Genomic DNA, 12,197 nt, shown 5'->3' with positions numbered 1-12,197 from the left:
AGCTTCTTTATTACCTCGACGAACTTGCCGAATTGTTCGTCGGCCACCGGCTTCCTTATCCATTCCTGAAACGGTAAGGCAGTTGTGTCGTGGTAATCTCGTGGAGTTCTAGGGGGTTCCACGGGGTCTTCCTGGGCTGCAATGGTGTTGGAGTCGACACCTCCTCCTGCTCTTCTTCTTCAGCATCGGCATGGCTGGCGGATACGGCTTTCCGCCGGGTTCCTGCATCCTGTGGGAAAGGTGGCTCTCATGTGGACTTACCTCCACGCGTAGTCACCGCATTAACGTTCTCTTTTGAGGGAACTTCCGGTTGCCCAGGCAGTTTCCCCGTGTTAGTGTTAGGACAGGATGAGGCTAGCTGAGCTACCTGAGTTTCTATCATTTTGTTAAAGCTCAACTGATTCTTGATGACAGAACTAAAGCCCTCTAGTCGTGAGGCCAAGGATTCCAAAACTGTCATTAGCATGAAACTTCTTGCTAATGTTGTCATTTATTTGCTTCTGGCCATAAACTAAGTCTTTTAATGAAGGCTGAAAGTTATTAAAGTTCATACGTTGCTGATTTCCGAAGGGGAGGTTGGGCTTTGAGTTCCAACCTTGCTGAGGACGAAATCCCGAGTTGGGATTGTTGTTGTTGGTGCCAACGAAGTTCGCGTCCTCTTGAGTTAAGGGGCCCGACGTGCCCGAGTGCCCAGTCTCGCCACATGTTTCACATGTCATCCGAGACTCCGAAACCTGGTTAGCCTCCATGTGTGGAGATTCCAGTTTCTTCATGAGAAGATCCATCTTGGCAGCCAGCATATCGACGCTGTCGATCTGATGCACGCCCCTTGGACGGGCTGGCTGCTTGTCACCTCTCCAACTCTGATTGGAGGCTATCTTGTCAATAAGCATCTTCGCTCCCGCAACATTGAGAGAGAGGAAGGAACCACCTGCTGCTGCATCTATGTGGTCCTTGGCTTACTGATTCAGGCCATGGAAAAAGTTTTGGATGATCAGCCATTCCTCCATGCCGTGGTGTGGGCATGCTTGTATGTATTCCTGTAGACGCTCCTAGGCCTCTGGGATGGTTTCATCAGGTAATTGCTGGATACCGGAGATTCTGTTCCGGAGGGCATTGGTCTTGCCCACTGGGAAATACTTGGCCAGGAATGCATTTGAACAAGCTTCCAATGTGTTGAAAGCCTCTTTGTTGGAGTAAAACCACGTCTTGGCCTTCCCTAGCAGTGAGAACGGGAATAGCCGAAGGAGGATGACATCCATCATAGTACCCTTGGGGTTGATGGTGTTACTCACCTCCAGGAAGTTCTGGAGATGGGCATTGGCATCCTTAGATGCCTTTCCACAGAACGGACTTGCTTGAACCATGTTCACCTGTCCAGTTTTCAGCTCAAAGCTGTCATTGCCGGCTTGTTTTCGGTTCAATCGACCGGGCATGTGGCTGCTGGACGGGGCTGAGAACTGACGAAGATACTTCTGAGCCATGGGTGATGCGGCTGAAGTGGATGGCAAACTGATAGACCAAGTAAGTCTTTTCTGAGGTGGGACGACGCGGCGTCTCACGTTTCTCCCGATTCTTTCTGGATTCGGATTGAAGTTACTTGGTAGGTCAAAATCGGTCATGCACTGCTCTACAACAATCAAAAAGATAGACAGAGCAATGGTAAGCCCGCTAAGATTAGCGGTGACAAACTAATAAAGTCTATCAGACTATTTACGATATCTTTAGCCAATTGCTTCCCCGACAACGGCGCCAAAAATGCTTGTTGGCGTTTCTTATACTGCAAAAGAATGTTAATTCTGCAAGTGCCCATAATCACCACTGTAGCACTTCACCATGGAGTATTCCAAGGTACCGCATTTTTTCTCAGGGAAGCACTATGGTAAAGAATATCGTAAATCGAATGATAACCGTACTAGCTTAATCAACCGACTAACTAGACGGGGGTAAACTAGATACAAGATAAGATAAGATAAGTGGCCAGTTGTTGACCGAGTGACACACGGAGACTCAATTCCTTAGTGTGATGTAGCAGCTGGGAGGACAACGAGCGAGATAAGACACCTGATACACTTCTGAACTATCGAGCTAGCCTCTCTAGATCAGACTAACTATCGAACTAATCTTCGGGAAGGTAGAGCTTACTTCGGCGGCCTCAGAGAAGGACTCAGAATGGGATGAGAAGGGAGTCCAACGGCAGTCGGCACTACTGCTATGAAAACACCCGAACGTGGTGGACTACGAGGGACGGACAGGGCTGTCGCCACCTGCCGACTACCACAACGGTACCGTGGGATGGAACACACTTTCTAGCTAACACTAAGCTCAGACACCACGTCTGCACTCGGTGTTAGGATTTCTCTCGAGGCCTTCGAGAGAAATTCCCCTCAACCTAGAGCACAAACTTGAGATACTCTAGTCCGGGCGAGAAAACCCGTAAGATAAATTCCCGACTATCAGAGAGATAGCTTAGCCTAAGCTAAAGGATACAACTTCCGCGCTCGAGCTGAACACTCAGACTCAAGAAGATAAAGGAAAGTGGAAAGTAAAGCTAACTCAGAAAAGTAGAGAAGATAACTTATATTAATAACTTCGAAAGAAAGATACAAGAGTTTTACCAGACTTCCGAGGACTCCGGAATCCCGAGCAAGCTCGACTCGACTCTAACTCCCAAACTACTAATCCTACTCTAGAAAGTGAAGAGAGAAATGAGCTCCAAGGTGGGTGTTACAAGTGATGGATGGGGGTTCTATTTATAGCCTTCCAAGGTCGGTTCTGAGCAGGTGAAGCACGTGCCGTCGGTTGAAGGCAGTTGTGACAATTGAGCTTAACTTCCACGTGAAGCCGGAGCCTGTGTGGCTGCAAGGTGGGGCCGGCCGGCCTAGGATTGTGGCCATCTGGCCACCGCCTTTGCGTGAACGTCTGTGATTTCCTCCTAGAGTTGGTGTAGCTTGCGTTGCCCGAACGCAGACAAGGCCAGGCCGGCCGGCCTCTCTCTGGCTCGTGCTGGCCCTCCATTCCACCGACATTGTGTCTTGACTCTTGTGATTACTCCAGGGTGTGGATTGCTGACCTGGACATGGCTTTGCACTGAGTTATGGGTCCTTTGATCCTTGTGCAAGCCTTTCGGTCCATACGATCAAACCGACGTTCAATCCTCGGCTCAGATGTACTTAAACATGTCACATTGCCCCTGGATCAAGTACGTGGCTTGGTGTGTGGAGGTGCTAGGCCGGCCGGCCTAGGATAGGCCGGTCAGCCTGGGTTTTGCCCAAATTCGTCCCCTTTTGGCATGTGTTCACCTGAAATCAAAACTCATCCAAAACTTGTGGAACTTATTAGAATAAAATAAAATACGAATGGAACATAGTGTAAAGCTCGATTTATTTCCGAGAAGTTGACGGCCAGAACATGAAATAATGGCCGTCAACACCCAACATTCAATTGATACCATACATTTAAAGAAAAACATTTGTGAGAGCCTTGTCGGAACAATCATGAACACAAAGGGTAAAGGAAAGGACCATGAGAATGCCAGAGCTGATCTTGAAGAGATGGGCATTCGTCCTGAGCTTTACGTCGAAGAAGCAGAAAATGGAAAAGACCTTGTTGCAGCCGCCACCACAATGTCTAGAAAAGAGAAGAAAGAATTATGCCAATTCTTGCATAGTGTAAAATTTCCCTCAAGATACGGTTCCAACTTTGCCAGTCTAGTCAGCACGAAAGTTGAATTTCTCCATGATGAAGTTTCATGACTGTCACGTGCTTATGACATCAGTACTGCCTGTAGCAATCAGGAATGTGCTCCCTATGAAGGTTCGTGAGACAGTCATGAGCCTCTGCTTCTTCTTCAATGCCATAGTGCAAAAGGTCATTGATGATGAGTTGCTGACAGCTCTAGACAGACGGTTACATGAGACACTTTGTCTGATGGAGGCCTTCTTCCCTCCGACATTTTTTGATATTATGGTTCACCTCACGGTTCACCTTGTACAGGAGATACACTACCTTGTCCCCTCTTACCTCCACCAGATGTTTTCTTATGAGAGATACATAGGTATCCTGAAGTCATTCGTAAATAATCGGAAATATTCGGAGGGAAATATCATCAGCCGATACGGGACCGAGGAGGCTGTTGAGTGGTCGATGACTTACTTGGATCCAAATAACCCAATTGGAGTGCCTCATTCAAGACATGAAGGGAGGTTGGATAGGGTTGGGACTTTGGGCAAGAAGTCTATGAATCCGGAACGGAAAACGTACGATCAAGCCCATTTTCTTGTCCTAGAACACATGGAGGTGGTGGAGCCATATGTACTCAAGCACAAACAGCTTATCGTACAAGAAAATCCTGGGAGAGGTGAAGGTTGGGTTGCCAAAAAGCACATGAAAGAGTTCAACAATTGGTTCAAAGACCATGTGGCAGCAAGCAATGTACCGAATGATGATATTAAAAACTAGCTGCGGGCCCCATATTCACTGTGATGACATATCAGGCCTATGATATCAATGGATACACATTTTACACAGTCAAGCAGGACAAGAAGAGCATATACCAAAACAGTGGGGTCCACATTGATGCTTATGATAACAACATGCAAAAGGCCCCATACAATGATCAAATAGAGGAGATATGGGAGCTCAACTATCTGGAATTCAAGGTTGCCCTATTCAAATGTCGATGGGTTCAAGGGTCACAGGGAGTGACACGTGACAAGAATGGGTTTTTCAGCGTTGATCTTCGTAATGTTGGGTACAAAACAGAACCCTTTGTTTTGGCAAAAGATGTGCTGCAAGTGTTTTATGTGCCTGATACAGTTAGGACGATGCGACATATTGTCCTTCCTAGCAAGAGAAGGATCGTTGGAGTGCATAATGCGGTGGATGAGGAGGAGTTTAATCAATTTGATGAAATCCCTCCTTTTGCAACTTGTGAGCTCCCCCGCCTAAATGCCAATGACAAGACCCCGTACCTGCGGACCGACCATAACAAAAAAAATCCATGTAAGGTCAAATTCAGACCGTGGACGTGGGCATGGACGTGGACGTGGACGTGGACATAAAGAAGCCTAGTGTAACATGGTGAATTTCTGAATTCTGATGTCCCAAATAATTATAGTGTAATGTACATTGCTTGTTGTCTGAATTTTGATGTAATATGACTAAATTTGCTTTCTGGAAGTGTAAGTGCAACTGCAATGTACAGCAGTCTGAATTTGCTTTCTGGAAGTGTAAGTGCAATTGCAATGTACAGCAGTCTAAATTTGTTTTCTGGAAGTGTAAGTGCAACAGCAATGTACAACAGTCTGAATTTGCTTTCTGAAAGTGTAAGTGCAATTGCAATGTACAACAGTCTAAATTTGCTTTCTGAAAGTGTAAGTGCAATTGCAATGTACAGCAGTCTGAATTTGTTTTCTGGAAGTGTAAGTGCAACAGCAATGTACAGTAGTCTGAATTGCTTTCTGTAAGTGCAAGTGTAACTGCATTACCCGTCACCTATTAGTCATAGGTGGCGGGCGACATCTGTGTGACCTGTCACCCATGCATGAAAGGTGACGGGTCACACTTGAAACAATCTTCAACTGGACATAGCCCGTCACCTAAGACGTAGGTGATGGGCCACACTTGAAACAATCTTCAGGTTTTGCACGGTAAAGCTAATAGAAAGGTGACGGGCTACATTCCGCGCCCGTCACCTGGGTTAAGTTCCAACTGGACTTAAAGCCATCCCCCTTAGTCGTAGTTCTTTACGCCTCCCATTTCAAACCCTAGGTCACACCCACCTCCTCGCCTCATCCGGTAGCGCCGCCCTCTTCGCCGTCGCGCAGGGCCACCTCCTCGCCTCCTCTAGTCCTCGCGCCGCCCTCTTCGCCGTCGCGTTGGCCCACCTCCTCACCTCCTCCAGTCGCGCCGCCCTCTTCGCCATCGCGCAGGCCCACCTCCTCGCCTCCTCCGGTCGCGCCGCCCTCTTCGCCGTCGCGGCCACCAACGCCCGCCCGCCATCGCCGAGGAGCCGACTGCAGGAAAGATCCAGTGCTGGGCACGTCGTCGCCCAGGCAAGATCCAAAGCCCAGCCTCCGCCAGCAGGCAAGATCCAGAGCTGGGCACGCCGTCGTGTAGACAAGATCCAGAGCCCAGCCGCCGCTAGCGGGCAAGATCCAGAGCCGGTCATGCCGTCACGCTCATCGTCGTCTTCAGGCAACATTGTTCTTGCTGTCATATATTTGCTTGGATTTGCTGTCTATTTTTGTTGTCCGAAACATCAGTCTGAATTGCTTGGATTTGCTGTCTATTTTTGCAATTAGAGGCAAATGAAGATATGGGAATAGTGAATATCTTATTGCCACATTTGCCATACAAAATTGAGAGATTGAGAGATTCATACTTGCCATGAACAGGTCAACCTCAAACGGCATGAAACAGATGCCATGTACACTCGCTGGTGTGTGACATCTGTTTCTGCCCTTTGAGGCTGAGCACTTCATGGATTCTGGAGAGTGAATCAGACATTGCCACCTCTGCCAAATAAAATTGAGAGATTGAGTACTTGCCATGGACAAGTCAACCTTGAAAGGCATGAAGCATATGGCATGTACACTTGCTGGAGTACTGTGGCATGTGCTTCTGCCTTTCGAGGCTGAGCTCTTCATAGATTCTTGAGAGTGATATCGGATTGGCAAATGGATAGTTAGTTAATCCAAACATATATCTCCCTCTTCTGATGCCTTTCTATGTTATAATTTTGATAGTTGACATGCAAGTGCTGCTGATCTTTTATGTCTATGGTCATTTTTATGTATTATTGGATCATTTTGGTTTAATTTGCTGCCTCTTTCTGCAAATGATGATGTGATAGATTTGCTGCCTCTTTAATTGGATCATCATGGTTTAATTTACTGCCTATTTTTGCAGGATCAGTGGAAGCAGCCATGTTGGAAACTAGATCCTCCGATTCAAATACACAACTTGACCAAGTGCTGAATCTTCAACCAAAAGTGTCTGCACAAACAGGTGCATGTAGCACCTCTCAGCGTAGGAAGCCAAGAGCACAAACCAAGTGGCCTAATGACATCATCAAAGTCGTAGGCTTCGACAGTGAAGGGTTCCCAACAAATGATGATGCAATGAAATGCTGGCGACTGATCTGTGGATTAATCACACGGCAAAGGGTTGGAATCAATGTCCACTTTGAGGATTTGGATGAGCCCGTGCGGCAGGGCTTGTTCGATATCATGAAGCAATACTTGCAGTTTCCTGAGGGCACATCTGAGACAGAGATGAATTATGTCAGAGGGGCGGCATGCAAGTCAATCGCCAAGCTCCACAGGAGCTTCAAGTCCAATCTGGTACGAAATTTTGTCAATGAAGGTAAAGAGCCCTTCGAGCTGCACAAGCACTTGGATCATCAAGATTGGGAGATGTTCGTGGAGACTGCCACCTCGGAGCAGTTCAAAGAGGAGAGTGAGCACTTCAAGAAGCTTCGTGCTAGGATCACGGACAACCATTGCCTCGGCCCAGAGGACTATGCTGGGAAAGAGAAGGGGAGGTGGAGCAAAGAGGACAAGGCAATGGAGGAGGCGGGGTCAGAGAACCCTTGGAAACAGTATCCTGGGCGATCAGCGCCATATTTAAGGGCCAGGGCTGGTCCAACACCATCCAGCGGGAAAATCACCTGGAGTAGCAACGGTGCCAAGAGGCTGGCCGACCGGGTGATCGAGCTGAAGGATCATGAGAGCGGTGTAAGAGAACATGACATCCTCTCCACTGCCATTGATACGCCAGAGCACACCAGTCGCGTGCGTGGAGTCTCCAGTTCAAGGGGTTGGAAGGAAGCCTTCGGCAAAGAACATGAAGGCTTGTGGAAGAAAAAGAAACGGTCATCTGCTGTGGATCCCGACCGACTGAAACAGGAGATAAAGGATAATATATTTGCTACACTCAGGACAGTGGGGATAGATGTTGATGCAGCATTATTAGCTGCGGCCCGTGGCAAGAGCAGTTTCGCCTCCAAGGAGGGAACAGTGAGTACCAGAAGAAGAAGAAGAAGAAGAAGAAGCAGCCTTGCCTAACCCCCCTTCCCCCAGTCAGTGCAGTGTGCCGAACCCTGGACCCCCCTCCCCTAGTCGTCATAGCATGGTGGACCACAAGAAATGCATTGGTCCTATACTTGATGAGCCGGACACAATTGACAGGCTCAATAATGTTCCAACCCCCTGCAGCATTATAACTGGAAGTTACTCAACTTTGTTGATTGAGCTAGCACAGGGGATTGTGCAACCCGGGGACAAGGAATGCCACACGGTGCTAGTGCAGGATGGGTATGTCGTGGTCAAGATTGATTTTGTCCACGAAAATGCTAAGGATGTCGCTCTGCCCATCCCGCTGCCAGAAGCCCACAGTTTTACTTTGGGGGATGCCCGTACTATGCGGATCCAATGAAAGAAAAGTGGTATTCTCATCCCGCCCATTGGTCGGTCGTCAAATAGTGGTGCCCAAAAGCGGCCACGCACCCCAACACCTGATCCTGAATATGTGAAGATAGATGTTGCGGCATGCGACGACCCTCCCCCCACACCAAAGAAAAAGAGACCAGCCACCCCAAAGAAAGGGGGAAGGGGTAAGTCAGAACCCAAGGAACCAGCACAGAAAGCAACGGAATCAAAGGGTAAGGCGGCACCCAAGGAACCAGCAAAAAATGTATGGACTTCTACTCACTCCAAGTTTGAGATGGGCAAGCCAATGTTGTCAGAGCTAGATCTGGCCACTGTAGGGGTGAATACCAAGGGACTCCACAACCACTACATCACACATGCCATGGACAATGATAATACGGCAATCATGGGTGAATTCAAGGCTGAGGACTTGCACAGTGGGCCTGGTTTTTTCTCCGTTTCTTGGTCTGATCTGTACAACGTCTTCAACCTCGATGCCTTGGGCATCTCCCTCATCCGTTGCTTGACACTGTGAGTATATATAGCACAAAAGATTGTTCACTGTCATTGTTAGTTACTTTGTAATGCTAACCCTATGTCAGCTTCCTGAAAACTAATGTATTTGTACGTAGGCAATTGGTCAGAGCATCAAAGGAATGTCAGCTTGGTATTGTGTTCATTGAACCCCAGGATTTCTCTGCCAGAGTGATCAATTCGGATCCGCAGCACGTACAGTCTGCCATCTCAACGGTCTTGAAGTCTGCACCAGGTTGTCTGCTTGCCGTGCACCACACAGGCACCCACTATCTCCTAGTTGTCATCTGTCCGAAGTGGTAAATAGTGTGGTACTTGGACTCCGTAAGACCACGCGGCGACGATGGCATCACTCTGGGAGAACGAGACTACACCAGCATCAAGGCGGTTATTGATAGTTATATCTCTGAGTTACCACATTTGCAATCTTCTCATTTGGAGCCTGTCACCTATTTAATTTGCAGCTAACGACATCCATAACGCCTAATGCAGTGCTTTCTCCACCTTTCGAACCGAGCACTGTCTTCCAAAAACCAGGTTGACGCATGTGACCGATTTTCCGGTATATCTCTGATCGCCTGCATACTAAGTTTTCATGATTTCACTAAATAATATATTTGTCCTAACAGTATATATCATCTTGAGCAATGCATGCAGCAAGGACCTGGAAATGAATGCGGGTTCTATGTTGCATACCACATGATCTGCCTTGCTGCAAGTTTCAAAACCCTTAAAGGAGCAAAAGTAAGACTTTGTCAAATATATCTCTGAGCGCTTGCTACATCAACATATATATATATATATATATATATATATATATATATATATATATATTAGCTCTATTTAGTACCTAGGTATGGAATAAGCTATTCCGTACCCTAGCCAACCAATCGGACCAACCTTCGCACCCGACCGACCGCACCCTGCGCACCCGACCTGCGCTCGTCCCCGCGTGCCTCAACCCGGCCTCGCCCCTCCCCCACGATGAACCGCCCAGCTCGCCCACTCCCCCATCTCCCACGACAAACCGCCCAGCTCTCCCAGGCGCCGCACCTCCCCGTTCCCGGCGGCGCCGCACCACCCTGCCATCGCCGCTCCCTCAACTCGACGCCCCAGCGCCGGTTCACGCCTCGGCGCCGCCCCCCGCCCGCTCGGGTTTCGTTCATCGGCGGCGCCGCACCGCGATCTCGGTTATCCACGCCTCGGAGCCGCACCCTCGCACCGGCGACTCCGCTCTCATCCTCTCGGAGCGCCCGGCGCCACACCCTCCTCCCGACGGGGCGCTCCCTCCTTCCGGCGCCCCACCCTCCTCCCGACGGGGCTTCGTCCTCTCCCGAAGTTTTCTTCCCAAGGTCGCGATCCGTTTTGCTCCGCCATTCCTCCCGTTGCCGATCCGGGTACTGGTGCCGCCCGCGGCCGGTTGCTGGCCAACCCCTGCGTGTCCCCGCATTCAACGCGACACCGCTTAGTGCTCCCGTCGTTGTTCCACGAGACCGATCCGTCCTCCCGTCGCCGTCGATCCTCCTCAGCCTGCCTTCGGATCAGGTGATTCCCCGCTGGCACAAGGTCCCTTGCTGTTCCTACGGTTAATTTCGCGGCGCCCGTTGAACATCATGGTCGCCGCTCTCGAGGTCTTCCATTAGCAGGGTCATGTAGTGTAGCAGCACATCCCCAAGTTTGCTATCCCTCCCGTCACCGCGCACCGCCGTTTCCCGTCAAATCTCCCGCAAGCCACAGCAGGCACGTCTCCACTGCGCAAAGCTTAGACATAATTCCTTTTTTCTTCAATTTTGCAGAAAGATTTACTCTAGCTCCTGGGTGGCGACGCTCAATCTGATGAATCGCTGGGAACCCCCGCTGGCTCAAGGTCCCCTTCTATCCTTTCCCATCAATTTTTGTTGTTTTGGTCAATTGAGCTCAGAGATCCCGATAATTTGTGGAGGTTGTAGCTCAAATTAGGTCGCATCTTGGTAAAATCTGTAGCGTTGTGATCCTTTTCCCTGTTCCCTTGTTTCTTGCGTGCAAAATATCTGACCAGCAGCTTCGCCTTATACCTATGGATGAACTCACCCATTCTACTTTGAGATCACGGTGCAGGTTTTCTATCCGTCCACTTACCTCTCCCACTGGTGTGCACGGCGAGTGCGACGGCAACCAGGTTTTCTATCCGTCCACTTACCTCTCCCACTGGCGTGCATGGCGAGTGCGACGGCAACAGCCAGTGGCCACTGGTGGCTAAAGCTGCCTTGATGCATGTGTTATGGAAGATGAAACGAGAGGCAGCGGAGAGCTGGGGATGCTAACGTTGATTTTCTCTGCACCATTCCTACATCGTGGAGATCAGCAATGAGGGCAGGAACAAGATTTATGTGTACTCAAAAGGGACTTCACTTTCCTGAATTTCTGAATGCTTCACTAAATTTGATTCAGATTATGTGTGGCACTGACCGTAATGCCCCTCTTTTGGATTCAGGTGAGGTGGTCACGCTCCTCTCACGTGTATTCAGGATTATTACTAGGCCTTTCTCTGATTTTGAATTAGAAGTGCCAGTCAGCAAATACACTAACGGGGTTCATCTGCTCCTTGTTTTTTCTTGCCACTAATCATTATATGCATTTAAGAATTATGTCAAAACCACAACAAAGATTGGTGCTTTTCAGCAAGTGTTTGCAGTACGCAATTAACTGATAGAGTGTACATACAAAAGGTTAGGGTGCATTTCAGTCAGGGCATGTAAATCAGAGTACACTGACAGTGTGTTCTTCTATTATACTAACTGGAATTCAGGTTTCTATCTTTTTCAGCCCTTGGAATTGGATGCACTGGTGCTGCTGCATCTTAAGATGGAAGTACTCATGCCTGATGGAAGATAAGAGCAAGCATGCTGTCAAGGCAAGAACAGCACATCCTCATCTACAACCATTTGAACGCCTGTAGTGTGATCCTTCCTAAGAATCCTAACCCTTCTTATGGTCTGATTGGATTAAAAAAAATCATATGTTCATGCCTGATGCAAGTGAAGGTCAGCATAGGCATGTTTGTTTCGTCACTAGTATGCCAATCAATCACTAGCTAGATTCTTTGATTCAAGATATGTAAATTCTTTTATGTGTACTGTGCCTTATGTTTTCTGGATGCTAATCCTTTTTTTATTATAGTTACCTAGTTAGTTGTATGATTTCTGGTTTTTCTTGCAAGTCCAAATCGTAAAATTTGGTGCCATGAAGCAG

At 48.4% G+C, this 12,197-nt stretch overlaps 1 long non-coding RNA gene and 1 other non-coding gene across 3 annotated transcripts; both read left to right on the top strand.

Moving 5' to 3' along the window:
- Positions 1 to 1,008: 1,008 nt before the first annotated feature.
- Positions 1,009 to 1,115, top strand: LOC120705379. Its single transcript, XR_005687959.1, has one exon. It is a non-coding gene; the product is annotated as a small nucleolar RNA R71 (small nucleolar RNA).
- A 9,245-nt stretch (positions 1,116 to 10,360) lies between these two features.
- LOC120705193 lies at positions 10,361 to 11,259 on the top strand. 2 transcript variants are annotated; one of them, XR_005687832.1, is made up of 3 exons: positions 10,361 to 10,511; positions 10,763 to 10,833; positions 11,125 to 11,259. It is a non-coding gene; the product is annotated as an uncharacterized LOC120705193 (long non-coding RNA). The 2 variants fall into 2 exon arrangements; XR_005687831.1 differs by having other exon boundaries at positions 11,064 to 11,254.
- The last annotated feature ends 938 nt before the right edge of the window (positions 11,260 to 12,197 follow it).

This window comes from Panicum virgatum, chromosome 4K, assembly GCF_016808335.1.
Source record: "Panicum virgatum strain AP13 chromosome 4K, P.virgatum_v5, whole genome shotgun sequence".
NCBI lineage: Eukaryota > Viridiplantae > Streptophyta > Magnoliopsida > Poales > Poaceae > Panicum > Panicum virgatum.
Note: the sequence above shows the minus strand (reverse complement) of the source record. Positions and strands in the feature narration are given on the sequence as shown.